Genomic DNA, 5,201 nt, shown 5'->3' with positions numbered 1-5,201 from the left:
AGACAAAAGGGAATACGAAGTAAACTTAGATAAGAAGTACTTCCTCATAAACTTCTCTTGCTTCCGAGAAACCTGAAAAATCCAGTGAATTCTTAGAAATGCTTGCCAAAGAAGCCGAGATCACATGAAAAGACCAGAAATGGAAATTACACTATTGTCACCCACAAAGAAAGAAATGAGAAATAAAAAATGAAACGTAAAGCGCACAAACCAAAACATAATGAACATATTCGAAATGAATTCAATAATGCATAGATCAAGTGAACAAATCATACCCAAACATAACAGATATATTGAACAATGCGATATATGAAAGAACAGGGAATACGGAGAAAACTTATCTAAGAAGACTTTCCTCACACACTTCTCCTGCTCCCGAGAATCCTAAAAAATCCACTTATATGCTTATTAATGGTGGGACAAGACACCGAGATAAGATGAAAAGACGAGAAAATCAAAATAACATCCCATGGAAAAACACAGTTCAAAGGAAATCAAATACTTCTCACAAACAATCAAATAAATGACAAATAAAAAGCCACACATAAAACCCACAACCAAACATAAAAATCAAAATATTCTAAATAAATTCTATAACGCATACATAAAGTCAAAAAATAATACCCAAACGTAACAGACATAACGAACGATGTGATATGGGAGAATTCGAATGAAACTTACCAAAAAAGTACTTCTTCATACACTTTTCCTGCTCCCGAATAACCTAAAAAAATGAAGTTATACGGTTATAAATTGTGGGCAAAAAAACCGACATTAAATGAAAAGACGAGAAAAGGAAAATAACATTCCATGGAAAAATGCTAGCAAAAGGAAATCAAGTTCTTCTCACACAAAATCAAAGAAATCACAAACAAAAAACAAAACACAAATGCGCACAAATAATAACACAAATCAACAAATAATACCAACACATAACAGAGATAATGAAAATTGCGATATAGCAGACAAAAGGGAATACGAAGTAAACTTAGATAAGAAGTACTTCCTCATAAACTTCTCCTGCTTACGAGAAACCTGAAAAATCCAGTGAAATGCTTAGAAATGCTTGCCAAAGAAGCCGATATCACATGAAAAGACCAGAAATGGAAATTACACTATTCTCACCCACAAAGAAAGAAATGAGAAATAAAAAATGAACCGTAAAGCGCACAAACCAAAACATAATGAACATATTCGAACTGAATTCAATAATGCATAGATCAAGTGAACAAATCATACCCAAACATAACAGATATATTGAGCAATGCGATATATGAAAGAACAGGGAATACGAAGAAAACTTATCTAAGAAGACTTTCCTCACACACTTCTCCTGCTCCCGAGAATCCTGAAAAATCCACTTATATGCTTATTAATGGTGGGACAAGACACCGAGATCAGATGAAAAGACGAGAAAATCAAAATAACATCCCATGGAAAAACACAGTTCAAAGGAAATCAAATACTTCTCACAAACAATCAAATAAATGACAAATAAAAAGGCACACATAAAACCCACAACCAAACACAGAAATCAAAATATTCTAAATAAATTCTATAACGCATACATAAAGTCAAAAAATAATACCCAAACATAACAGACATAACGAACGATGTGATGGGAGAATTCGAATGAAAGATACCAAAAAAGTATTTCTTCATACACTTCACCTGCTCCCGAATAACCTGAAAAAATGAAGTTATACGATTATAAATTGTGGGCAAAGAAACCGACATTAAATGAAAAGACGAGAAAAGGAAAATAACATTCCATGGAAAAATGCTACCAAAAGGAAATCAAGTTCTTCTTACCCAAAAATGAAACGTAAAGCGCACAAACCAAAACATAATGAACATATTCGAACTGAATTCAATAATGCATAGATCAAGTCAACAAATCATACCCAAACATAACATATATATTGAACAATGCGATATATGAAAGAACAGGGAATACGAAGAAAACTTATCTAAGAAGACTTTCCTCACACACTTTTCCTGCTCCCGAGAATCCCGAAAAATCCACTTATATGCTTATTAATGGTGGGACAAGACACCGAGATTCTAGCAAAGACCTTATTCCAATATCTCCAACCTGGGATTTCAAAGTGTTCATGCTCTGAAACCCATGATTATCAGCTTTGCCACTTAGTTTCTGCTTGTTTACTGACAGTTGAACTTCTCCTATGATTTTCTCCTCTGCTTTTCAATATTCGTTGTGCTTTTTCAGAAGCTCCCTTAAAAGGAATGGGTAGAGGATCCATTTCCCCATCAATAGCTCTATGGATCCCATAACAATTTCAGAATTTTGAAGCGGTTGGTCTCTTGGTTGTACAAAAGGACAAAGCCTGTATGTGATTCCAATTTATTCCCTTGATGTCATAGGCAGCTCGATTAGATTCAACCTCCACAGGTGTGAAGTCTTCTTTGCCATCCTGAACCCCATTACTCCAAGACCAATGAAACTAATACATTCCACAATATTTGATTTGGCTATAATTTGATTTCCCAGCTCTTGATTTTCTTTTGCTGAAGCAAAATTCTATTGCCTTTTGAATGTCTCGAGAAGCTAATCGTGCGGTCCTGAAGTTTTAGCCTGCAATATGTCTTTCTCTCTTTATTCGTAGAAATTCTGAAATGGTCTAAGCCGCTCAAGAAGTTTGATATTTGCCAAAGTATGTCAAGCTAACAATCCATGAAACAAGCCAACATCTCCCTTCCTCTTACTCTACTTCTGCCACAGATTGGTTGTAAGTGGAGTATGTTTGGTTCTATAGAGCACTAATGACCAGTGGGGCTGGGTGATGCTGAGTAAAGCCTTTTGAATGTCTCAAGAAGCTAATCGTGCAATCCTGAAGTTTCAGCCTGCAATATGTCTTTCTCTCTTTATTCGTAGAAATTTTGAAATGGTCTAAGCCGCTCAAGAAGTTCGATATTTGCCTAAGTATGTCAAGCTAACAGTCCAGGAAACAAGCCAACACCTCCCTTCCTTCTTACTCTACTTCTGCCACAGATTGGTTGTAAGTGGAGTATGTTTGGTTCTATAGAGCACTAATGACTAGTGGGGCTAGGTGATGCTGAGTAAAGCCTTTTGTAGACCAAGGTATTATGTCAAGCAACAGACATTACTTCGGAAAACTGGGCAAAATTAGAACTTCAAAACATCAGGAAGGCCTGATTCATACAGTCAGGTCCAATAAAATTTTCACCCACATTAGCAATTAAGAAAATTTTCTTATATTTATATTCCTTTATCAGTAGTAACAAATGTTAGACCATTTTGAGTGTAGTAAACCAAGGTGTTTCATGGGGCCACATCTTTAACCGAAAATGGCTCACCACCCAAACAGAAAATCTTGACTGGGAGAAAAGCGTTTTAAGAAACAACCAACCTTCCTCATCAACCCCCTATAATATATGAGTTAACCATCCAGTATTCGAGCATTAGTCCACTAACACAAAACCTTCCAGAACTAGACAGACTTATCTCTCATATCAAAACCTCTGTCATTCTCCAATACATGCTCAAACACATAGACAAGGACTCCAACACCATGTGAGAGAAGGAATAGAAAGCATAGACAAAAACATTTAAAAAAAAAAATCTAGGGGGAACAAGCAGAAGGTGAACATGAATAGCCACATTTCAAGTGTTAATCCATGGGCTAAAACAGGGGAACGATTCAAATCAGATTTTGACCTAAACATGGCAGGATTTCTATCATTAGATTCAAGGACAGACCCAAATCCAAATCATTTGCAGATGAAATCAATGGCATTAAAAAGAATGAAAGTCCAAAACAGAGCAAATAAACAAGCAACCAATCTCAACAGAACAAATTGTGGCCCTTAGCGTCCACACCAAACAGCAAAGATTGAATGCCCATAAATGGCCAGAGAATAATGGAGAATTGAATGTAAGTAAGAATACAGAAAATTACAAAAAACGTACCTGGCAGTTTCGACTCCAATCCCTTGACTTCCAGCAATGGTTCCTCTCCAAAATCCTTAAAAACCAGTGAACCACCTCGTTCTCCTTCCTCTCACAAAAAAACGATCCCAAAAGAATCCTCTCTGCTCCCCACCATCCCTTGTGCCTTTATATAAAAAGATCTGCTACTTTCCTTTCCTCCCCAAAATTCTGCCACCTTTTTCTTCCATAAAGAAAGAATTCCAGCCCCTCAATCCATCTGCTACTTTCCTTTTCCATATAAAAAAAAATCTCTGCCACTTTCTTTTCTCCTTCAACTCTCCAAAAACAAAAATAATGAAAACATAAAATTAGAAATAATAAGAATGGTGGATAGATAAATAAATAATAAACAAATAAAATAAAACTAATAAATAATAATTAAAATAAGATAATCCCATGCAAAATTTCCAAAAGAGGATAAGTAAATGTGTGAATAAATAAAGTAGTAATTTCAGTCATAGAGAGTGCATCCCTTTTTTTTTTCTCCAGTTTTAGATGATTTTGGTCATTAGGACTCAGTCACCTCTTCTTCTTAAATTTTAGGTGATTTCGGTCATTGTGACCACATCCTTTGTTTCTTAGGTGATTTCGGTAATTGCGACCACGTCTTATCCTTCCTTGAGTTATAGGTGATTTCGGTCATTGCGACCGCATTCCATCTCCTTCCTCAGTTTTAGGTGATTTCTATCATTGAGACCATGTCCCGTCCCCTTTCTGAGTTTTAGGTAATTTCAGTCATTGCGACCACATCTCGGCTTCTTCTCCAGTTTTAGATGATTTCGGTCATTGTGACCGCGTCCCTTATTTCTTAGGTGATTTCAATCATTGCGATCACGTCTCGTCTTTCCTTCACTTAAAGGTGATTTTGGTCATTGCGATTGTGTCCCGTCTCCTACCTCAATTTTAGGCAATTTCAATAATCGCATTTACATCCCATCCTTTTCCTTCAGTTTTAGGTGATTTTGGTAATTGCGACTATGTCTCATCTTTTTCTCAATTTTAGGAGATTTTGGTCAGGACAACCGTGTCCCATTATTACTTCTGTTTTAGGCGATTTCCATCATTACTACTATGCCCCATCTTGTTCCTTAGTTTTAAGCGATTTTGGTCATTGTGATCCCTTCTCGTCTTTTCTTTAGTTTTAGGTGATTTCGTTTATTACGACTGCGCCCTGTGTTGTTACTTGGTTTTATGTAATTTTGGTCATTGCAACCGCATCTCGTCCTTC

This window comes from Vitis vinifera, chromosome 11, assembly GCF_030704535.1.
Source record: "Vitis vinifera cultivar Pinot Noir 40024 chromosome 11, ASM3070453v1".
Lineage (NCBI taxonomy): Eukaryota > Viridiplantae > Streptophyta > Magnoliopsida > Vitales > Vitaceae > Vitis > Vitis vinifera.
The sequence above is the reverse complement of the archived record's forward strand: the minus strand, read 5'-3'. Positions refer to the sequence as shown.